The 24,737-nt window shown below is 48.7% G+C and overlaps 1 protein-coding gene across 1 annotated transcript in view; it reads left to right on the top strand.

Moving 5' to 3' along the window:
* ARRB2 (arrestin beta 2) overlaps positions 1-24,737 on the top strand; it is a 347,548-nt gene that overhangs the window by 178,580 nt on the left and 144,231 nt on the right. The gene's annotated exons all lie outside the window — the stretch shown is intronic.

Here is a 24,737-nt window from a genome sequence, read left to right as displayed (position 1 = left end):
GGCCGCGTGGCCCCCCCTTCCCTAGGCCACAATTGGCCCCGGGGACCCCATCCCCCAGGCCGGTCTTCTGCTTTAAAAAAAAAAAAGTTATTATAGGGAAGGGGGGCCACGTGGCCAATAGAGCCTTAGAGGCCTAGGGAAGGGGGGCCACGTGTTCCCCCTTCCCAATAAATGAATACATTGAAAAATGGAGGCCATGCCCCGAGGGATGGCAATTGCTTGACAAACTCCACTACGGTCTGGCATGCTCATTTTCATGCAGATTCATGTTTGGAGAAAGATTTACGGGGGAGAGGCGAACACGGATGTGTTTTCCACTTTATCTCCCATAGGAAGTGTTGTTGCCATCTACATCCCAAAGTGCTGAACAGATTTACACCAAATTGCGAATGAAAGTAGAACTTTATTTAAAAGGTGTGCTTTTATTGGTTTGGTGTAATCCCTTTTGTAGTTTTTGACCTATGTGTTTACAAAAATTAGTTGCTGGTTTTGCTATAAAGGGTTAATACTTTTGTAGATCTGTGCCATTTGGGCTGCATATTTCTTTCGCAAATCCAGTAAATAAAAAATATATATATATCTGTTTGCAGGAGGGTGCCTTTTCTCCCATCATCCCTTTCGGGACCACAAATTGGAGTGATTAAAAGGCCATATAAGGTGGTAGGGAAAGTACAAAAGCACACACTGACCTTCCAGGCCTTAGTGGGGAAACGGGCCCTCATAGGGCATCCTCTTGGAGTAAACTTGCAAAAAAAATGTAAATATATGTGGGATCCTTGAGATTCGCTGAACCCTAAGAATTAAAATGGCAGCTGGGGGTCAGCACTACTGAGACAGGTCCTGCAAGTCCGGGGAAAAGCTTCATGCCTCTGTATCAAAAACGCAGGGCACGCTTCTCCAACATGTTCATTACCTATTGTGGATTCAGAGACATTATTTCCTTAGCTTGCCCTGGGTTCGCTGTAACTAGCCATAATGCTTGCACTGTGTTTGTGGTGCCAAACTAGTTTCTGTGAATCCTCAAAAAAACAAATAATAAAATATTAAATCCAAGGCAAACCTCTGTGGGCCAGTCGGTGCTCTTTATAAATATACATAACGTAGCACAATCGCTTGTGAGGGTATCCTGGCACTGGGCAGGTGGGTGTGCCTAGCTTTGCCCATGGTAGGTTAGTTTATTAAAAAGCCAGGTCTTCTGCTTCTGGCAGAATTGAAGGAGAGGATGAGTGAGAGGTTGTTCTGTGCATTTGTTGGACACAGGGCTGACCAAAGGCCAGATCCTGTATCCAGTAACGACTGCATTGGGGACATTGGTTGCCGCACTGGTTTGGGCCAAGCACCAGGCCCTCCAGCCAAATCCAGGAGCACACGGTCAAAGACTGTGCTCATCAGGTGTTGGCTATTTGAAGAGGGCATGGATGTGCACAGAGTGGGTTGGATATTTGGGCCACCCGACATCTCAGGCGTTCTTTGAGACATGCAGGGTTGGATGGGACCCCATCTGACTCCGTTCCAGCAACTCCGGCCCGGCTCCAGTGGACCCCCATGGATTCATTCCTGGATCCAGACCACCAGCTGTTGTAGCAATTCGACGTTCCCAGACACCAGCACCATCCCCATTCTGATTCCTGAGTCTGTTATGGAGCTGGATGGGCGGCGCCCGGCTGTGGCGCAGACACGAGTCTTAACTCCTAGATTGGAGCCTGATGTGTTGTGACCTGTGCTGTACTCTCTCGGTCTGCTGCCGATGGGAGAGAGACAGTAAAGTTCACAATCTGTTGTGGACTTGACACAATCCACTCACTGGACAGAGCAGTTTCATTGAAGGTGGCCCTGAGGCGCCACGTCTGGCTTTTTGGGGGATGTTCAGGCATCCCCCTATGCACATGCCCTTAGATGACACCCGTCTCATCAGAGACGAGGTGGTTTCAGCATTGTATTACTTCAAGTACATTTGGGCTCCAGCCAAGTCCTTTGGCCTTTCTGTGGCCCCACTTTACCCCCAATCGGCTTTTCCCTCCTTTTGTGTCTATGGAAGGGGCTTTCAATCGCACCAATTCCATGCCAGCCACTGAGCTGCTCATGCTAACCAGCCTCTGCGCGGCCGAGGGCACAGTACCCTCAGACATAGTTGGTCGGGTAGCCAGTGGTCTGATCAGTCCACCACTCCCCTGGCAGCTGCAGCCTTCAAACCCAACTAATCTGCCCCTTTACTACCATGGGCATCCAGTTGGTGGCAGGATTTACCATCACCTTCCCCACTGGCAGTCCATTACATCGGACAGATGGGTTTTGCAAATCGTCCGAGGTTATTCCCTCCCCTTGGCAACAACCCCTCCCTCTATGCCACCATCTCACGACCTGCCGACAGAGGATCATCTGTCCCTTCTCAGCGAGGAAGTCACAGCTTTAATGGCCAAGGGAGCCGTAGCCAGGGTTCCGGTGCCAGAAGTAGGCTGTGGTTGCCATTCCTGCTACTTTTTGCATCCCAAATAGGACAAAGGTCTTCATCATTTTCTAGATCTGATGTCCATCAAATTCCTCCTCAGAAGTAGAAATCTGAATGCTCACATTAGCTCAGGGCTTGTCTGCTCTGGACCCATGAGCCTGGATGGTTGGGTTGGACTTGCAGGATGCCTTTTTCCACATTCCCGTTCTGCCTGCCTGCCGGTGCTATCTGCGGTTTACGGTCGACCATGAGCATTTTCAGTTCACCGTGCTCCCTTTTGGCCTTTCCAGCGCCCCTCTGGTATTCACCACGTTCATGACGGTGGTTGCAGCTCATCTGCGGAGATCAGGGGTGCCAGTCTTCCCCCAAGCTCGACACTGGTTGTTGAAAGCAGGCTTGCCCCAGGCTTTCATCTCTCACCTCCAGACTACGGCAAACCTTTTGCCCTCTTGGAGTTCACTATCAACATGTCGAAGTCACACCTGACTTGCTTTCAGACGCCCCCTTTCATGGGAGCCTTTTCTGGACACAGTGCAGTTTCGGGATATCCTCCAGACTGTCGAGTCCTGGATACTCAGGCCATGATACATTATTTCAGCCATTATCTTTGATTTCAGTGAGGCAGACCCTGAGGCTTTGGGACTCATGGCCTCCTGCATCCTGTTGGTAGCTCATACCCTGTGGCATATTCAGCTCTGCAGTGGGACTTGAAGTTTTAATGGGCACAGCAAGAGGGGAACCTCTCCGACATGGTCCAGCTCTCGGATGTAACTGCAAAAGATCTGCAGTAGTGACTAACAAACCACAGTTTGGTCAGAGGCAGACACCTCTCACTTCCCCAACCAGAACCCACAGTAATGACAGATACATCACTCCTGGGATGGGGTAGCCACCTGGGAGAGGTGGAGATCAAAGGACTCTGCTCTCCAGCCGAATACGGACTCCACACTAACCTGCTGGAGCTCTGTGCGATCTGAGTGGCATTGAAAGCCTTTCTACCCTCCATCAAGGGAAGGCTGATACAATTGTTCACGGACAACACAACCGCCATTTATTATTGAAACAAACCGGGTGGGGTGGGGTCATGGACCCTTTGTCAAACGGCCCGGTGCCTCTGGACATGGCTGGAACTGAAGGTCAAATCCCTGGTGATTCAACACCTGGCAGGCTCTCTGAACGCCAGCGCAGACTACCTCAGATGTCGATACCTAGCAGATCACAAATAGCATCCCCACTCTGAGGTGGCGCAAGGTCTCTTTCAACAGTGGGAGGAGCCTCGGTTAGGTCTGTTTGCCTCTGCCAAGAAGGCGCAGTGTCAGCAGTTTTGCGCGCCGGAGTTTCCAAGGCTGCTCTTGCTCAGAGACGCTTTTCATCTTGAGTGGAGCTCAGGCCTCCTGTACGACTTCATGCCCATACCATTACTTCCCAGAGTTCTAAAGAAGATTACGAACTACCAGGCCCAAGTCATCCTTGTGGCTCTGGTTAGGGAGAGTTTGGTATCCTGAGCTTGGCCATCGATCTTCCAATCAGGCTGCCCCTTCATGTGGATCTTCTGTCGCAGCATTGGGTAAGAGTTCTCCACCCGAACCTGTCCACTCACAACCTTCTTGCGTGGAGATTAAGCAGCAACAGTTGACAGCCTTCAACCTTCCTCCGAAAGTCTGTAATGTCATCTTGGCAGCTAGGTGTCCCTTCACCAAGATGGTATATGCCTGCTGTTGGAATACATTTGTGCCAGGGTGTGCAGAACAATATATTGATTTTTCTGCCTCCCTTTCTGAAGTCTTACTCTTCATTCTTGCCCAGCAGGGCTCTTCTCTGGGCACTCTTAAAGGCTATCTGTCTGCTCTTTATGCAATTGCCTGACCAACCCTCATTGTGTTAGCCCTCTGTTTAACAGGTTAACATAGTTTCGCAAGAGGTATTGTTCATCTCTTCCCTCATTCACCATTTATTACGCCTCAGTGGGACCTTAATCTGGTTTTGACTTTTTAACGTTCCTCTTCATAATTGTCCTTTCAGGCATCTGACAATCAAAATAGCCTTTCTTGTGGCAATTACATCTGCCTGTGGAGTGAGTGAGCTGCAGGCCTTATCAAAGCCGTCTTACCTTGGTCTATCCTGACAAACTGGTGCTTCACACGAAGACCTCCTTTCTACTGAAAGTGGTAATTCCATTTCATGTACCTACCTTTTACGCTCCTCCACATCTCTCTAAAGAAGAGGAGTAACTCCACTGTCTGGACCTAAAAAGAGTCTAGTCGTTCTACCTTGACCACACACAACAGTTCTGGGTGGATGACCAACTCTTCATGGGGTATCTTGGTGCGAAGAAGACTTGAGCATTGCAGAAGTGGACCATCGCTAGATGGGTCGTACGTTGCATCAGAATCTTCTACACACTGGCCAAGAAGCAACCTCCTGAAGGTTTGAGAGCTCATTCCACTAGAGCTAAAGCTGTGACGACTGTGTTAGCATGCGAAGTTCCGGTACTGGACATCTGCCAGGCAGCAATGTGGGCTTCCTTGCATACATTCACTAAATATTACTGTTTGGACAGTCAGGTCTGTAGGGATGGATACTTTGCCCGTTCGGTCCTGCTTGACTTCCTTTTATGAAAATGTCCGCAGACCCACCTCTGGGAGCTTTTGCTTGGTTATCTATTCAAAGGTAAGGAATCTGTGGCTAGAATTCTCTATCAGATGAACAAGTTACGTACCTTCGGTAACGTCTATATATATGTAGCTGCAGATTCCTTACAGACCCACCCTGTTGTGTAGATACCAAAAATACATATGATCTGCACGTTTGTAGGTAGCAAAAACTAAGGGATTGGTGTCTAGAATGATAATGGACACCCCCGAAGGATATGTCGGCCATAAACCAGCTAGCTCACAGTGCCACCATCAGCCTCCTAACCTTACCAAGGAGCAAATAGTTTCTGGCAACCATCTAACATGACAACCCTTCACCCTTCAGGGATTGTGGATACAGTACAGTACTTTTTCGCTTAGTTAATCGTGCTAACTTAGTCTCAGAGAGCTACTCAGAATAAATGTTGGGGACGTTTTCAACAATCATTTATTCAACTAGCGTCATTCTAGTATAAAACATGTGTGCTGCGACAGTCATTAGACAGAAGCAAATGTAAAAGATTACAAGCACCTACAGAGTAAATCGAAGGTAGAATTCTAACCTGGTGCTTAAACAGTGAATATATGTAGGCATATAAACATGACAGTAATCAAACCTACTTCTACGATGGAGACCCAGCCTAAGTGTGCCTAGCATGTATGTGGGTGTAAAGCCAAGAATCCCCTAGGAAAGAGCCAACCCATTACCTGATGGGAGAGAATAAAGGACCCCGTCTTAGTCACCGGTTGGACACCCCGCAAGGGATGTCAGAGCGATGTGTGTTGAAGCTTCAGCATTCAGGACCTCAGAGTCAGCATGGAAGCGCCCCCTCTGCTTATCTAGTGAAGGTTTGGTTCTTTTATTCCATAAAGATAGCCTCGGAGCTCCTACCACAATCAATATGTTGTGAGTGAAGTTATGTAAATGAGCCTAAATCAATACTTGCATTTATGCTAAGCAGTTCTGTCGCCTTAGGAAGAAGATGACAATGACTTTTATACAGAGTATGTAAATCCTGTTATGTACGTCATGTACAGGGGACTTTTATAAGCATCCTCATGCATAATAAATGAGGCTAGTTTCAAGGAAACCAATTAACATTTATTTAGCACGTAACTTGGTAAAAGTTCAGTGCTAGAACTGTTATGTAGAGCAAGGTAGGACAAGTGTAGGTGAAAGGTCATTTTCCGACTTAAGCCTAGTATGTGGTACATAACAACACATTCTCCCCGTTATGCAACCGTTTTTCTAGGGACAGGGCTAATCCCTTTCAGGGCCCCAGATTTCCACACCAGTGGTCAGTGTTCTTCATGGCTCTCTGCTTCTGGCATGGAAAGTCGTGAAAATAAATTCACCTCCACGTGCCTCCGTGGCTCCTATATAGGTGCCACAGACTTAACTTGTGGCGCACATGATGCACGCAGAGCCGCGCGATGCCATCTACTGGCGCGCAGGGGTACAGCTCACTAAAAATCTTCCAGCGCCAGTCTGACACCTGGGAAATTCAAAGGTAAGTAACCTGTTCATTAATTCCCCTGACAAAATTCCAAACTGTTGGCTCAAATGTGCAAAACCACTTAAATCCACTAGTTACCTTTGCCAGCTCACACACCATGTCATGACTCACGCTGTCCAATGTGACCAAAGAAACAATTTACTAGTGGTACAGAAACAACGAAAAGAGGTTTTTAGGGAACAACATGGCAGTTAGTGACGGTTGTCGTGTGTGTTGGTCACCATAATTGGTGTATTTCAGTGATTTTGTACATTTGAGCCAGATTCAGGACTCTTTTTTTTTTTTCTTCTTTTTTTTTTTCGTGTATTTCTTTTTATAGCATGAATTATTTTCTGAATTCACATGCTGTGTATCTATTCCGCCATCTAGTCATTGGGGTCCGCAATTGTGTCTTGTCCTACGTCTCTTCTCATTTCTTTTTTGTTTTGTATTTTTATTTGTTTTGGGTATTGGCATTATCAACCACCACTTGGTGATAAGTCTATCCCCTATGTGACACCCTAGTGTTCCCAGGAACTTCCTGTGTGTGGTCGCCATCTTAAGATACTTTATTTTCCGCTGTTGGGTCTGGAAGCACACCAAAGGAGCTCCGACGAATCTTGGATGATGTGCAGAAAAGAGAGAGAAGAAGTTGACTGAAAGCCCTAAAAATCACTGGTGGTCTCGAGAAATCTGATGGGGAGCCTTCTCAACTCTGATGGGGGACCCTGTCTGTGGGGACCATGTGGCCAGAGAATGCAGAGGAGAGGGGCAGCTAAGGTATATGAAGAACACCTTTGTTAAAATCTGCCCCCAACTGCCACCACAAGTTCACTCAGAGACATGTGGTCTGTAACCTGCGCCTCTCGAAGGATCACAAATCTGTAGACTGTGAAGCCTGTGCTGAATTCATACCCAAGACTCTCAAAACAAGGTTGAAACAGCAACTGGCGCACCAAGCCACTGACCAGAGGAATCCCCGAAAGACCTCGGACTCTCCAGTTATGACAATGAAAGCTTCGAAGAACCTGAACCAGCACAAGGAGGTGAGTCGGATGCTCAATGTGGCATTAAGAACGTCGAGAGAGCAGAAGCCACGAAGACGATGCACGACACCCAAAATACCAAGCGACAGAAAGTAACTAAAGCCCGGAGAATGCTTGACGGCCGAAACCACCATCATAGAAAAGCCACATGGGTCCCAACCAGAGGACACTGATGGGGGCAAACCTTCAAACCAACCCTCAACTCCAGCAGGTGCAAAGGAGGGGGCAAAGGAAAAGGGCAAGGCAGAATTGGAAACTCAGAGACAGGTTTATGCCCACTCCCCACAGGAAGTGGTAATATAGGGGGTACAGTGACCCCAAGGGTACGTAGCCCATTGGCTACTACCCTTCACTCCCCTTAACGCCCCTACATTCAGTATTTAGTTGGCCCTCTGACACATGGAACTCAGATTCACCTTACCAAAAAAGAAGGACAAAGACCAAAACCGCACAAACTGAAGACTAGCTGTGGACTTGGCGTAAAACCCTGCCTGCTTCTGTCTGGACAATTGCAAAGACCTGACTCGTCCTGCAGCTGTGCATCCTCCAAAAGCCTCAGAGGGCTGCCAGCTCTTTACCAACCTGTCCGCATCTCCCTTGCAGTGGAGGCGCCACTTGCCTTCAGGCATCGATTGCAGCATCTGGTTCACCAAACTGCTGAGCACCGAGGCAGCCGCACAGGAGGAGGGCACTGTGCTGCAGGACGTCAGGTCCGTCTCCCCACCAAGTATGAAGATGTTAGGACCCCCAGGAGCCGCCATGCCCCAATACCCAGGGTACTGGACCCCTTGCAGCAACTAAGGCTTGTTTAGTGTCCAGCCCTGACACCAATACCGGCGAGGGATGTCTGCTTCTCTGAGGCGAGCACAGACAGTGGCCCTCTGTCCTGTTTTGTCCCCATTTCTAAGTCGACTCCAAAAAGTGAGAGCCTCCTACGCAAGCGACCTGCCGGAGAAAACTGCTCTGCACCCGAGCCCCACATCCCAGGTTTAAGCCTACTGACGGTGCACCCTTGGTCCTGAAAACCTCAATAACTGAGCCCCCCCCCCCCTTGGGTTCCGATGGACTTGTCCCCAAGTTCCCATTTAAAGCCCTTTTCTGCTCACAGGTTTCGACAACAGACAAAATACCAAAGCACTTAAAAAAAGCAGTACAAAGTAACAGTATGTACTCCAAAGTAATAATCTTCTGGTTTCAGACTCCAAGTTTATATGGTCGATGTTTTATTATTAGCACAGACAATTATACTCTCTGTTGTCTGCAAGCAGCCGACACGCGTTTCTTCCATTCGGGACAGTCACCTGGGAGACCCCGTTGTGTTATAAGGCTTATCATGGCCCTTTGTTGATGTTTATGCCTTTCACCACTATCTTTTGCTACATACTCCTGCTGGACATAACTTTTACGGTTGTGCAACTAGTTACCAGCTTATAAGGCTATATTTGAGTACATGGGCTTCTGTTAAGGAACGCCATATTTGAATACATGGGCTTCTTTTAAGTCGAGCCTTACTCTGCTGTAGAGCCAGACACCAACTTTACCAGACAAAACTCTCTTCCAGCCTTGAGACAGTCTTGGGACGAAACACATGTCGGCTGCTTGCTTGTTTTGAAGACCACATCGACAAGAGTGTAACTGTCTCTCCTAAGAATAAAACATCTACCATATAAACTTCAAGTTATAGATTGATTATTAATTTGGAGTATATACTGTTACATTGGACTGCTTTTTTTGTATGCTTTCGTATTTAGTCTGTTGTCTAGTGCCAACCAGGGGCTCGTGGCTATTGGCTATTATACACTAGGCGGCAAGGTTTTTTATACCATGTAAGCCCTATTTCATTTTGACCTTGCTACTTGGAATGAGCTTCCCTAATTTATCTGGCCAGCTATTTGATGTGCGGGGTTACTTTGGCATACCCACCACACCTTTGTTCAGGTTTCTCCATAGACTTAAGCAAAGCCTTTTAGGCTACCCTTGCGACCAGCACCTCTGCACCCAGACACACTAGGGGAGGTAACCCAAAACTGCTAGTGGTTTTAAGGACCTTAGCCCATAGTTACCTTAAGTGCAGAAGAACTACCCTGTAAGTAGGGGATACTCATCAATAGTCAGAAGCACTGAATAGTCCCGCCCACATGCGGGGACCCTGGAGCATGGGAGAGAGAGAGAGAGAGAGAGAGAGAGATTAACCAAATATAAGGACTAGTCCTGTGTAAACATACATCAATATATATATATATATATATATATATATATATTGCATATATATTATGCATATATAATATACACACATGTATAAATATGCAGCATAAAGCCCAAAATTAGGCAAAAAAATGCCACTATTGCATTGCATTTTTCATTAACAATAAATCAAATATAACAACATTTCCATGACATAGAGAAATGTGCTAATGTGCTCTTAACATATTTGAACACAGCCTTTATTTTCAAGGAAAAAGGCAAGGTAATAGCTGGCAGATTAGCCCTGAAGGCTGCATATAGAACATTCACCAAAAAACAGGCGCTGTCATGCCCCACAGGTGACAGTTAGGTCAGTTCTTTTCTCTTCTGTGAGGATCCTGTAGTATTGAGCTCATCAGTTAGTGGATTTCTCTCAATAATTGGTTTTCTGAAGTCAATTTTTTTACTTCACTTGACGTTTTCCAGTACTAGTAGAACTGTTCCATCATTATTTCTGGTTTTCCAGCAATTTTTTTCTGTCAAATACATCCCTCTAAAGAGCCCTCATCTCAAGCAAGGTCCGCGCACAAGAAAAAGGGGGAAAAAAGAAGACTTTGGTCGGATTTGCCTTTGAGAGAAAGATCAACGTTGAAAATACCCCTTTGCTCTCCTTCAGCTTCGAAGTCGTTGACAGGAAGACAGTCCGCGTCGAAAAACGTATCGCCATCAAAACGAAAGATCTTTGTCTATCCTCATCTAGACAACTGGCTGCTCAAGAGTGCCGCTCCCAGTCTCCTGCAGGAACATCTGCGATTCAGCATTCAACTCTTAAATCAGTTGGGTCTGTGCGTCAACTTTAAGAAGTCTATCCTTGAACTAACTCAAAGGATACACTATTTGGGCGCTACTCTAGATGCTGCAAAAGCAAGAGTGTGTCTTTCGAAGGAGATACTATCATCGATACCCCACAAATGTCGTACCCTCCTATGAACACCTCATCCCACGGCCAGACAGGTATCCTCTTTTCTGGGCTCAATGGCATCCTGCATATCCATTGTTCCAAATGCTAGACTACAGATGAGACCACTGCATCAAGCACTAGAGGACCAATGGTCTCAAGTCTCCAATCGCTGGGAGGACACCATAACTCTTCCTCACGCAGTCCAAGTCTCAATAAGAAGGTGAATGCAACAGCCTCATTTGATGAAAGGAGTTCCATTCCACCTCGAACTCTCCAAACAAACACTCATCACAGATGCGTCACTTCAGGGCTGGGGTGCTCACATGGGGACCTCTTCAGGTTCAGGGGATGTGGTCTGAAAAAGAGAAAACCTTCCACATGTTGGAACTAAGCTGCACATCTGGCTCTCAAGCATTTCTTTGCCTCCATAAATTCACGTTGCCTGTTGGTTCAGAAGGACAATACCACAACGGTGTACTACCTGAAAAACACAGGGAGGGACCAGATCCAGACCCCTGTCTCTGGAGGCTCAAGCGATTTGGAAATGGATACTGGTGAGTACCCTGTCCATATCTGCAGTTCACCTCCCAGGCACCCTCAATGTGCAAGTGGACGACCTAAGCCACAACTTCGTCGAAGCACACGACTGCATGCTAATACTAAGTAGCACAAAACATTATTCGGAGATGGGGTTATCTAGACATCGATCTTTCTGCAGACGTGGCAAACTCAAAATGCAGCGCCTTCGCATCCAGGTACTCTCAACCAGGCTCCAGAGGAAATGCACTTTTGATCGACTGGTCAGAGGAATTACTCAACTCTTTTCCACCAGTCCCTCTCGTACCACTGGTGATCAAAAATTCTACAGATCCAGGACAGAGATAATCCTGATTGCGCCAGAGTGGCCTCCCCAGTGGTGGTACCCGGACCTTCTACATCTTTCCAAGATGCCACACAGAAGTTTGCCATGTCAGCAGAATCTGTTGGCCAAGTGTGGAGGGAAGGTTTTTCATCCCAACCTTCCATCACTGAGATCAATCTCAGGAACCATGCTGTCAAAGCATGGTTCCTGAGTTCCTCCAATATGGTCACCTAGGCCTCTCGCAGGACTGTATGCCGATTTTAAAGGAAGCGAGAAGGCCTTCTACGAGGAAATCATACGCTCTCAAGTGGAAGCGTTTCCATCTGTGGTGTACAGCTAACGGACATAATCCTATCCTGGGTCAAGAACAGGTTATTCTATCATATCTTTTGTACTTGGCTAAAGCACGTTTACAGTTCTCTCCTATTAGAGTACATCTGGCAGCAATTACAGCTTGTAGTAAAATGTCTCCTTCTCAGGCCTTTTTTTTCTTCAAATTACAGTTGGTAAAGACTTCCTAGAAGGGCTAAGAAAGGTCTATTCACCAATTCCGTCAACTTCTCCTCCCTGGGAGCTTAATATCATTCTCTCCAAATTAATTCCCCCCCCCCTTGAACCCATTCACAAAGCTTCTCTTCAGCACCTATCTTGGAAGGCCGCTTTTCTGGTGGCAATTACCTTGCAGAGTGAGTGAGATTCAGGCATTATGCTCTACAGAGCCTTATCTTGTTTTCGATTCCAACAGAGTGGTTCTGAGAACACACCCGAGTTTCCTATCTAAGGTGATCTTGGATTTTCAAATAAACCAATCAATCATTTTACCCACATTTTTTCCTAATCCTACCACTCCTCCGGAGAGGGCATTACACTCACTTGATCTGAAAAGGGTGCTCAAATTCTATCTTGATAAGACTAAGGACATAAGAAAGTCGGACCACCTATTTGTAAACTTGATCCAGTGCATACTGGTTTCCTTTCTTCTAAGCAGTCCATCGCTAGATGGATTGTATCTTGTATCACATTATCTTATCAGTTAGCTGATAAGCAGCTCCCTGACAAGCCAAAGGCTCACTCTACGAGAGGTAAAGCCGCTACTATGGCTCTTCTCAGGAATGTACCCATTCAAGAGATATGCAAAGCGGCCACATGGCGCTCAGTCCACACCTTTGCCCGCCATTACTGCCTAGATTCTGATACTCAGGCGGATGCCCAGTTTGGTCAAGCCTCCTTGAGGAAATTGTTTGGTTAACATGCTGTTCAGAGTGCGTTCGCTATGCAGATATTCGTCCGCAGGGTTCCGGGGATGGGCTTGCTACTCTATTCAGTGCTTATGACTATTGATGAGTATCCCCTGGAAGAGAAGGATAAGTTTCTTACCTGTAATCATAGTTCTCTTCCAGGGGTATACTTATCAGTCATAAGCAACCCTCCCTCCTCCCGGACAAATACCATGGTGATAGCAACACTCTATTTCCTCGTGCTCACTATACAATGCAAAACACCGTTAAAAAGACTTGACCTAACTGTCACCTGTGGGACATTTTTTTATTTTAGAGTTTTATATAGCGCAAACTTGACCCGAAGGTATCGTGTATCAGAGCGCCTTACATAGCACCAGTTGCGTTACATGAGGACATTCATTTTTGTTAGGCATGTCCCATGTTAGGACCTGATTGGAGCCTGGATGTCTTAAAGGCACGGCACCAGTTTTTTGGTTAATGTCCTATATGCAGCCTTCTGAGCTAATCTGCCTGCTATTTCCTTGCCTTTTTCCTTGAAAATAAAGGCTGTGTTCAAATATGTTGAATGCATTTCTCTAGGTCATGGAAATGTTGTAATTTTGGATTTATTTTAAATGAAAAATGAAATATTGGCATATTTGAGCCTAATTTGGGGCTTTAGGCTGCATATTAATATAAAAGTGTGTATTATATATGCATTTATTTATATATATATATATATATATATATATATATATATATATATATATATATTCACTGAAAAAACCATAGGTTTCACACATGTTATAGTTAGCGGAAATTTTACTGATAAAAAACCAATGAAATTGCCCCGTTATAGTTAGTGCTGGCAACTATAACTCACGCGACCGCAATCCTCTGCTGATGCTAATACTGTATTTAGACACTTATTTGCCCATGTCTTCTTCCATACATTTTTAGCTATACATATATTACAAATATTTTTTTTTATAAAGACACATATGTCATCAGCAGAAGATTGCGGTCGCGTGAGTTATAGTTGCCAGCACTAACTATAACGGGGCAATTTCATTGGTTTTTTATCAGTAAAATTTCCGCTAACTATAACATGTGTGAAACCTATGGTTTTTTCAGTGAATTTGCAAGGTTTTTTTAAATGCTAATTCCTAACTATAACGTGTGTGAAACCTATGGTTTTTTCAGTGAATTTGTACGGTTTTTTAAATGCTAAGTTACTTTACGCCATTCGAGGCGTGCGCGCCCACTTAACGCAGTTCGTTCCGTGCACGGTTTTTATCAACTTTAATAAGCCCTGTACATTTGGTGGCCTTCGGCCACCAAAAGCACAGGGGGTGGGGTCAATGTGGATATTTTTTTTTTTATTTCGATTTTATAATTTCATGTTGCCAAAATTTAGTTTTTTTCTGATGTGATAAGCCCTGTACATTTGGTGGCCTGCGGCGACCAAAAGCACAGGGGGTGGGTGTTAGACCTGTCAGCCCTTTGGGTGGTCCCTCCTCATCATTATTTATTTTGTCCCACTTTTGCCTCAAACCCTGTTTGAATTTTTCCTTTTTGGGAACCACCAGACTTTTTCGTGTTGCTACAGATTCAGGGAGCCATTTTAGCTACCCCTGAAACTTCTGTCTGAGGGCCTGAAGCACAAAATGGTGGCCACCTGTGACATCACCAGCATCCACTGGAACCTACCAGCACCTTCCAGAACATTCCAGGAGATTCCAGAACTCTGTGACAGTTGGAGACCGTTTAGAATGTTGGGAGGATAAGAGAGGCAGTTGGCAGTTGGAGCTGGCAGTTGGCACCTGACTGGTGAAGAGAGAGGAGCACAACAGTGAAGGAGGAAGGAGTGAAGCAGCAGGGGTGGAAACTTGTGCCTGGAGTGGGGTCCATAAACCCACCCTTGATACTTGTCCCTACTGATGGATCCCAGCCTATAGCCCTGTGTGGGAAGAAGACAGAAGAAACTTATCCTAAGGACCTGGACAGCAGGAACAGGCCTTAGAACCAAGAAAACAGCAAGATTCTGACCTGAGAACTGGTTTCCCTGGAGTCCGGCGTCGAGTAGCCTGAAGACCTGGAGCCCGAGGTGGAGAAGCGGCGCTGACTGAAGTAGCAGACGTCGTACCCGGAGCCGCCTGAGGTCGTGAGAGGGCGCCGACGGAGGTCGTGAGGAATACCAGAGGTCGAGGAGGAAGTGAACCGAGGTCGAGCGAGCGGCGTCATCGGAGGAGTGAAGTCCGCCCTCCGGAGTCGTCGGAGACCGAGGTAGAGGAGCACCGGAGGTCGGGAGTGAGGATCGCACTCCGGAGTCGCCCGGAGCCTGTGAGGAGGAGCACCGGAGGTCGGGGGTGAGGATCGCACCCCGGAGTCGCCGGAAGTCGACATCGAGGCCAGGCCGGCCGACGTCATCGGAGCCGAGAGCGCCATCGGACCGGAGCCGCCCGAAGTCGACATCGTGAAGAGACTGCCCGACGCCGTCGAATCGGAGGTAGAGATCGAACCGAGGCCGCCGACATCGGACCGGAACCGCCTACCGGCGTCGTCAAAGAACTGACATGGTGCCGAGGCCGCCGAGACCGAACCGGAACCGCCTCACGGCGTCGACCCGACTCCAGCGGCGTCGGAACATCAGAAAAAGGGCAGTAAGTGGAGTAGAGGGCGCCTAAGGCCCTGTGGAGACCTGAGAGACTGCTCTAAGGGGCTAGGGAGGTGCTGTAACCCACCTGACTGTGCCTGGGGTGAACTGGGACTAACCTAGAGAGGTTGTGTGGAGAAGGAAAGCCAGGGCATTGGTATTCCCCCTTTTGATCTACCTCAGTTTAGGCCTCAGCCTTGTCCCAGCCAGGGAGTAGCCTCCCCCCTCAAGCCTTCCACAACCCTACAAGCTGTGCCTGGGCCAAATCAGCCCTTAAGAAGTGAAGTGTCATCTGATTATATGAGGGGTGCTGTATACTTGTAATTATTTATTGGGGATACTGTATTTATTGAGTTTTTTTACCTATTTATTGCTGCACTATATTTATAGGTCCACAGGACTTGTTGGTGTACAATATTTATTGGTACAGTATTTATTGCCTCAAAGTATTTAATTGTCTGTATATATTGCACTTGTATTTATGCCCTGTTATTTATGATCACCCCTATTTATTTCATCAAACAGCCAATATTTATTTGACCTGCACTAATTGAAACTTGTATATTGTGATTGACCTATTTATTTTTCCAATCAGCAACTAAGAGAAAAAGATAAAGAAAGAATATTTTCATAATTTTTACGGTGTAGAGTCGTTTTTGGAACGGATGCACGCATGGTTATTGTATGGGTATATTGTATGCTTAGCACTGCGCCTGTTTCCTGACCACTCGAGCCAAGCTACCACAGTGTGTTCGGGGAGTCCACCACCACCCTGCGGAGTGGGAGTGGGCGTTTCCAACATAAATTGGTGTTCAGTGGTGGGATAGAGCTGTGCCTACATATACTCAACAATAACTGTGGGTAGTCCATAGGCCTACACCGGGAGTTTTCTCAAAGCGGCCTTCCTAATTGTGGGTTTTTGTTTTTTCCAAATTTACTCTGGTGGTGGGAGGAGGTATTATTAAAGGTACCCCCCTGCATTGTTACTGCACAAAACCTGTCCTCTAACCTGAGTGGGCAAGATGGAGTTTGTTCTTGAAAATCTAGACACGTACACTGTGGCCCAACTCAGGGAGTTTTGCCAGCGAGAGGGGGTGTACTGTCCCCCAGGAGCAAAGAAGGGTGCACTTCAAACCAGCTTAAGGGCTTGGGGGGGAGGCACGCAGGGAAAGCAAGGCTGAGGAAGAAGACAGGGATGGAGAGCCTGACCCCGAGGGGGCTGAGATGTACCAACCTGAGGTGGGGAACCTGTCCGCAGGGCCCAGGACACTTTCTAGGAAGGGCAGCACTGTCTCTAGTGGGGGCTTATCCGAAGTGGAGTTAGCAGACCGGAGAGAGAAGAGACAGCTCACATGGGACTTAGCAAGGCTGGAAAAGGAGAAAGAGGAGCAGAGGATGGCCCATGAATTGCGACTGAAAGAAATAGATCTTCAGATTTTGAGAATCGGGGCACAACCTGTTCCTAATGGTGGCAGCCAAAACCAAGAGTCCACCAGGGAATCCAAACCTTACCTGCCAAAGGACATTGTAGCGAGCTATGGGGCAGGTGACGACATCGCCAAGTGGCTAGCAGCCTATGAGGTCTCATTGAGGGCCCATGGGGTTCCAGTGAAGTATTGGGGAGGGGGACTGTATAAGTACATGCCTCCAGCTGGTAGGGATGCTTTATTGGCCCTCGAAGAGGATGAGCAAACCCACTACCCCACCATGAAACTGGCGCTCATCAGAAAGTTTGGACTAACTCCGGAAAAGTACAGACAGAAGTTCAGGGGTAGTCACAAACTGGGCACACAGAATTGGGTGGACTTCCTGGACTATGCAAAGAAGGCACTGGAAGGTTGGATTCAAGGCAGTGAAGTAAGGAACTACGAGGAGCTGTTTGACCTAGTATTGAAGGAACACCTACTCGAGAAATGTTTCCCTGAACTGCGGCAACACCTGGTGGATAGCAAGCTGACCAGTCCCCGGAAGCTTGCTGAGGAGGCGGACATTTGGGCTAGTACCCGGGTGTCCACAAGGGGGACTGGAGGGGATACTCAAAAGGCCGGACAGGGCGCCCCCCAGAAGAAAGAGGGAGGGGAAAAGAAAAAGGAGTTCTCCAAAGGCCCCCAAAATAACTTCCAAGGGAAGGGAACAGGATTCACCTCTAAGGCTAACCCACCCAGAAACCCTAATCCTGGCCAGAGTCAGCAGCCAAGGGTTGTCCATTGCTATGAGTGCGGTGGCGTTGGACACTATAAAGGAGATCCGAAGTGTCAGAAACGATCACCCCCTCCCACTGGAGGAAAGCCCCCCGGAGTAGCTAGTGTAGTGCTCGGGGAGGAGATGCCCTTAACTAAGGGAAGGGAGTGGGCGGGTGTCACTTTAGTGTCCCTGGGAGAACGGGAGATGGTTCCTAAGATCCAGGTGCCCGCAAATACTGCAAAGTATGGGCAGTGGATCACCATCAACGGCCAAAGAGGGGAGGCTCTGAGAGACACAGGAGCCAGTATGACTATGGTACGTAGCCAACTGGTGTCTCCAGAGCAAGTCATTCCCGATGTACTCCACCCAGCCGCGATGGCTGACGGCAGAACCGGCCACTATCCCGTGGCTGAGGTTCCCTTTGAATGGGGGGGGGTTGCAGGTTCACTTCGAGTTGCCGTAAGCCCTGCCGTGCCAGTCGATTGTCTGCTGGGCAATGACATGGAGCACAACGCTTGGAAGGAGGTGGAATACCGGACTCATACCGAGATGCTGGGTACACCTGACTGGGCCTGTGTTAGCACAAGGTCCGTGACTACCCGAAGAGGGAGTTCATTCCGGCTGGAGCCTGGAACAAAGGCCCAGCCAGCTGCCAGTCAAGGGAAGAACCGAGGACAGGAGGAGCCTGCCTCGGCGTCTCCACCCCGTAGGACGGATAGGCCACCGGAGGTGGTGGACCAGGAGTCTGCGGAGGGGGACGTTACCAACCTGGAGAACCTGCCCATCCCGGCCGAGTGGCACGTGGAGGGAGGCCCGTCCAGGGAGGAATTCTGCCAGGGCCAGAGGGAGTGCCCTACCCTTGAGGGGCTTAGGCGACAGGCCGAAGCCCAGGCAGCAGGGAACGTTGAAGGGAACTACAGTGTTTACTGGGAGGATGGCCTCCTCTACAGTGAACCCAAGGCACCCCTACATGGATCGTCACGAGCCTTGGTAGTTCCTCAACGTTATCGAGCCTTCCTTCTGGAGTTGGCTCACGAGATACCATTGGCAGGACACCTGGGGCAAGACAAGACCTTCGCCCGTCTTGTCCCACACTTTTATTGGCCTCAGATGAAAGTGTCGTCCGATACCTACTGCCGGACATGTGTGTCTTGCCAAGCCAGTGGGAAAACAGGGGTGAAGCTGAAAGCTCCCCTGGAACCACTTCCTGTCGTTAGCACCCCCTTTGAAAGGGTGGGCATCGACATTGTGGGTCCGTTAGATCCACCGACTACAGCTGGTCACAGGTTTATCCTGGTTCTGGTGGATCATGCCACACAGTACCCAGAGGCAATACCTCTGAGGACCATAACAGCACCTGTTGTGGCTAGGGCCCTGATGGGAATCTTTACCCGAGTGGGTTTTCCCAAGGAAGTTGTGTCCGACAGGGGGACCAACTTCATGTCAGCGTACATGCGGGCCATGTGGAAGGAGTGTGGAGTGACATACCGGTTCACCACTCCTTACCACCCCCAGACCAATGGTCTGGTGGAGAGGTTTAACAAAACCTTGAAGGGCATGATCAGAAGTCTGCCTGAAAGCCTGCGGAGGAAATGGGACGTCCTCCTACCCTGTTTACTTTTTTCCTACAGGGAAGTGCCACAGAAGGGAGTGGGCTTTAGCCCCTTCGAGCTTCTGTATGGGCACCCTGTACGTGGACCTCTCAACCTGGTGAGAGACGGATGGGAAAGAACTCCCAGAAAGCTCCCCCAGGATGTGGTGAGCTACATGCTGGCCTTCCGGAGCCAAATGGCTAAGTTGTGGAAGCAAGCTTCTGACAACTTGGAAGCCAGCCAAGCAGTAATGAAGGCGTGGTATGACCACAACGCTCACCCGGTGGAGTTGGAGCCTGGCCAGAAGGTGTGGGTGATCGAACCAGGAGAGCTTAGTGCCCTCCAGGATCGCTGGTCAGGACCCTTTGAGGTGTTGGAGAAGAAGGGTAAGGCTACCTACTTGGTGGACCTGAAGACCCCTCGTCAGCCCCTGCGGGTGCCGCATGCCAACCGCCTCAAACCCCACCACGAGAGGCCCGAAGTCATCTTGATGATGGTGACTGACGGAGGAGAGGACGTGGAAAGCGAGCCTCTCCCTGATCTGTTTGCGTCTCAAGAGAAGGATGGGTCGGTGGAGGGAGTGATTCTCTCCCCATCTCTAACTCCTGAACAGCAGGAGGACTGTCGCCAGGTCCTGGGGCAGTACTCTTCATTGTTCTCCCTTGTCCCGGGTAGGACTCACCTGTGCGTCCATGACGTGGACACAGGAGACAGCCCACCTGTGAAGTCCAAGATCTACCGGATGTCCGACAAGGTGAAGGCCAGCATTCATAGTGAAGTCACTAAGATGCTGGAGCTAGGAGTGGTTGAACCTTCTAGCAGCCCCTGGTCCAGTCCGGTGGTGTTAGTACCAAAAGCTGCACCACCGGGTGCCCAACCAGAACTGAGGTTCTGTGTGGACTACCGGGGACTGAATTCAGTGACAAAGACTGATGCACATCCGATCCCTAGGGCGGATGAATTAATTGACCGGCTGGGAGCTGCCCAATATCTAAGTACCTTTGACCTTACTTCGGGGTACTGGCAGATCTCTTTGACTGATGGAGCAAGGGAAAGGTCAGCCTTCTCCACGCCCAATGGCCACTACCAGTTCTGTGTGATGCCCTTTGGGCTCAAGAACGCACCTGCCACGTTTCAGCGCCTGGTAAACCAGATCCTCACCGGAATGGAGAGTTTCTCTGCTGCTTATCTGGATGACATAGCCGTCTTCAGTAACAGCTGGGAGGATCACTTGCGTCACCTGCAAGCTGTTCTCCAGGCCCTGAGACAAGCTGGATTGACGATCAAGGCCAGCAAGTGCCAGATCGGGCAGGGGTCGGTAGTGTACCTTGGACACTTGGTGGGTAGGGGAGCGGTGCAACCCCTCCAGGCGAAGATCGAGGCCATCATGGCCTGGGAACCCCCCAAGACACAGACTGAGGTCCGAGCATTTTTGGGCCTCACGGGATACTATCGCCGCTTCGTGAAGGGGTACGGTACCATCGTAGCCCCTCTCACGGAGCTCACGTCCAAGAAACAACCTCGACGGGTAGTCTGGACGGAGGCTTGTCAGCAAGCCTTTGAGAAATTGAAGAAAGCCATGTGCGAGGCCCCGGTCTTAAGGGCCCCAGACTTTTCCAAGGAGTTCATTGTCCAGACAGATGCATCAGAACATGGCATTGGGGCAGTGTTATCGCAACTCAACGAAGAGGGTCTGGATCAACCCGTGGTCTTCCTATCCCGGAGACTACTTCCCAGGGAACAGAAGTGGAGTGCAATAGAGCGTGAAGCCTTTGCAGTGGTATGGGCTCTGAAGAAGTTGCGGCCATACCTGTTTGGCTCGCACTTCCTAGTTCAGACCGACCACAGACCCCTTCGTTGGCTGATGCAAATGAAGGGGGAGAATCCCAAGTTGTTGAGGTGGTCTATTTCCCTACAGGGGATGGACTTTCAGGTGGAACATCGGCCTGGAGTGGACCACGCCAATGCAGACGGTCTCTCAAGGTATTTCCGCCTTAGTGATGAGAACTCCCAAGGGGTTGGGTAGCTCTCCCCACTTTCAGCTGGGGGGGACGCGTGTTAGACCTGTCAGCCCTTTGGGTGGTCCCTCCTCATCATTATTTATTTTGTCCCACTTTTGCCTCAAACCCTGTTTGAATTTTTCCTTTTTGGGAACCACCAGACTTTTTCGTGTTGCTACAGATTCAGGGAGCCATTTTAGCTACCCCTGAAACTTCTGTCTGAGGGCCTGAAGCACAAAATGGTGGCCACCTGTGACATCACCAGCATCCACTGGAACCTACCAGCACCTTCCAGAACATTCCAGGAGATTCCAGAACTCTGTGACAGTTGGAGACCGTTTAGAATGTTGGGAGGATAAGAGAGGCAGTTGGCAGTTGGAGCTGGCAGTTGGCACCTGACTGGTGAAGAGAGAGGAGCACAACAGTGAAGGAGGAAGGAGTGAAGCAGCAGGGGTGGAAACTTGTGCCTGGAGTGGGGTCCATAAACCCACCCTTGATACTTGTCCCTACTGATGGATCCCAGCCTATAGCCCTGTGTGGGAAGAAGACAGAAGAAACTTATCCTAAGGACCTGGACAGCAGGAACAGGCCTTAGAACCAAGAAAACAGCAAGATTCTGACCTGAGAACTGGTTTCCCTGGAGTCCGGCGTCGAGTAGCCTGAAGACCTGGAGCCCGAGGTGGAGAAGCGACGCTGACTGAAGTAGCAGACGTCGTACCCGGAGCCGCCTGAGGTCGTGAGAGGGCGCCGACGGAGGTCGTGAGGAATACCAGAGGTCGAGGAGGAAGTGAACCGAGGTCGAGCGAGCGGCGTCATCGGAGGAGTGAAGTCCGCCCTCCGGAGTCGTCGGAGACCGAGGTAGAGGAGCACCGGAGGTCGGGAGTGAGGATCGCACTCCGGAGTCGCCCGGAGCCTGTGAGGAGGAGCATCGGGGGTGAGGATCGCACCCCGGAGTCGCCGGAAGTCGACATCGAGGCCAGGCCGGCCGACGTCATCGGAGCCGAGAGCGCCATCGGACCGGAGCCGCCCGAAGTCGACATCGTGAAGAGACTGCCCGACGCCGTCGAATCGGAGGTAGAGATCGAACCGAGGCCGCCGACATCGGACCGGAACCGCCTACCGGCGTCGTCAAAGAACTGACATGGTGCCGAGGCCGCCGAGACCGAACCGGAACCGCCTCACGGCGTCGACCCGACTCCAGCGGCGTCGGAACATCAGAAAAAGGGCAGTAAGTGGAGTAGAGGGCGCCTAAGGCCCTGTGGAGACCTGAGAGACTGCTCTAAGGGGCTAGGGAGGTGCTGTAACCCACCTGACTGTGCCTGGGGTGAACTGGGACTAACCTAGAGAGGTTGTGTGGAGAAGGAAAGCCAGGGCATTGGTATTCCCCCTTTTGATCTACCTCAGTTTAGGCCTCAGCCTTGTCCCAGCCAGGGAGTAGCCTCCCCCCTCAAGCCTTCCACAACCCTACAAGCTGTGCCTGGGCCAAATCAGCCCTTAAGAAGTGAAGTGTCATCTGATTATATGAGGGGTGCTGTATACTTGTAATTATTTATTGGGGATACTGTATTTATTGAGTTTTTTTACCTATTTATTGCTGCACTATATTTATAGGTCCACAGGACTTGTTGGTGTACAATATTTATTGGTACAGTATTTATTGCCTCAAAGTATTTAATTGTCTGTATATATTGCACTTGTATTTATGCCCTGTTATTTATGATCACCCCTATTTATTTCATCAAACAGCCAATATTTATTTGACCTGCACTAATTGAAACTTGTATATTGTGATTGACCTATTTATTTTTCCAATCAGCAACTAAGAGAAAAAGATAAAGAAAGAATATTTTCATAATTTTTACGGTGTAGAGTCGTTTTTGGAACGGATGCACGCATGGTTATTGTATGGGTATATTGTATGCTTAGCACTGCGCCTGTTTCCTGACCACTCGAGCCAAGCTACCACAGTGTGTTCGGGGAGTCCACCACCACCCTGCGGAGTGGGAGTGGGCGTTTCCAACAGTGGGGTAAGTGTGGATAGTGTTTTTTTTATTTCTATTTTTTAACCGTACGCGTACGGTAAGCGTACGGTAAGCGTACTCGGCGAAATTGCCGAAAAAAAAATAAAACCGTTTTTGCTCTTGGGGGATGTTTGGGGACTCCCTCAACATGACTATGTGGGAGGGAGTTGTCAAAACAGCCCCGTAACATGTTTTTTGGCATCATGTTTGATAAATAACACTCAGTGCGAGAGACAAAATGGCGGACGCCGCTTCCTGGTTTCGGCCGATTCGAATGTTTACTAAGATCTAAGAGCCAATCAGAATCGCGCTCGCGCACGCCACCGTACGCGTACGGTAAGCGTACGGTAAGCGTACCGTAAGCGGGCTCAGATATATATATTGATTTAAAGGCTATTTTCTCAGAATCTACTGAACAGATTTACACCAAACCTACAAAAGGCACTTCCTTGACCTAGGGACTACCTCTCTGCCAAATTTCTAGTAATTCTGTTCAGCCGTTCGGGCTGTAGCTCTGTCTAAAGGTCCTATGGAAAAATGCATGGGAAAAACGCGTTTTGGGACCCCCCTTTTATCTCAGCCCCCGCTTGACGAATCCCCCCGAGACTTTCAGGGTAGGAGCGGAGCGTAGCGCCCCACCTATTTTGAGAAATTCGCGAGGATTCATCGACCGGCGCCAAAGTTATTCAAAATAGAATGTTGCGGATTTCCTATGGAAAAGGGGTCCTAACTATAACTACCTACTGGCGACCGCCAGTAGGTAATATATATATATATATAAAATCTACTGGCGGTCGCCAGTAGATAGTTATAGTTAGGACCGTGTTTCCATAGGAAATCCGCAACATTCTATTTGGAATAACTTTGGCGCCGGTTGACGAATCCTCGCGAAATTTTCAAAATAGGTGGGGCGCTCCGCTCCGCTCCTACCCTGAAAGTCTCGGGGGGGATTCGTCAAGCGGGGGCTGAGAAAAAAGGGGGGTCCCAAAACGCGTTTTCCCCATGCAATTTTCCATAGGGACCTTTAGTCCAAGGTACAGCCCGAACGGCTGAACAGAATTACTTGAAATTTGGCAGAGAGTTAGTCCTCAGCTCAGGGAAGTGCCTTTTGCAGGTCTGGTGTCAATCTGTTCAGTAGTTCCTGAGAAAATCAAAAGTAAAATCATATATATATGTGGGCGGAGCCTAACCACACATCTCATCCTGAGATCTGATTGGCTGTCAGCACTTCATCCAAGAAGTGTTGGCAGCCATCTTGGGACCAATATACATGATAGCACCTCATTAAAAAGCATTGCAGTTAATAGAAGGTTTTAAGACTTTAGTTACATTATAAATCATTTGCTGATGGTACCATACTCATTTTAGGAATTGTGGTATGTTCTAAGGTGATTTCACCATGTGAAAAAGCCTTCTGCTGGGATATCATGATT

This window comes from Triturus cristatus, chromosome 12, assembly GCF_964204655.1.
Source record: "Triturus cristatus chromosome 12, aTriCri1.1, whole genome shotgun sequence".
Lineage (NCBI taxonomy): Eukaryota > Metazoa > Chordata > Amphibia > Caudata > Salamandridae > Triturus > Triturus cristatus.
The sequence above is the reverse complement of the archived record's forward strand: the minus strand, read 5'-3'. Positions and strand labels throughout refer to the sequence as shown.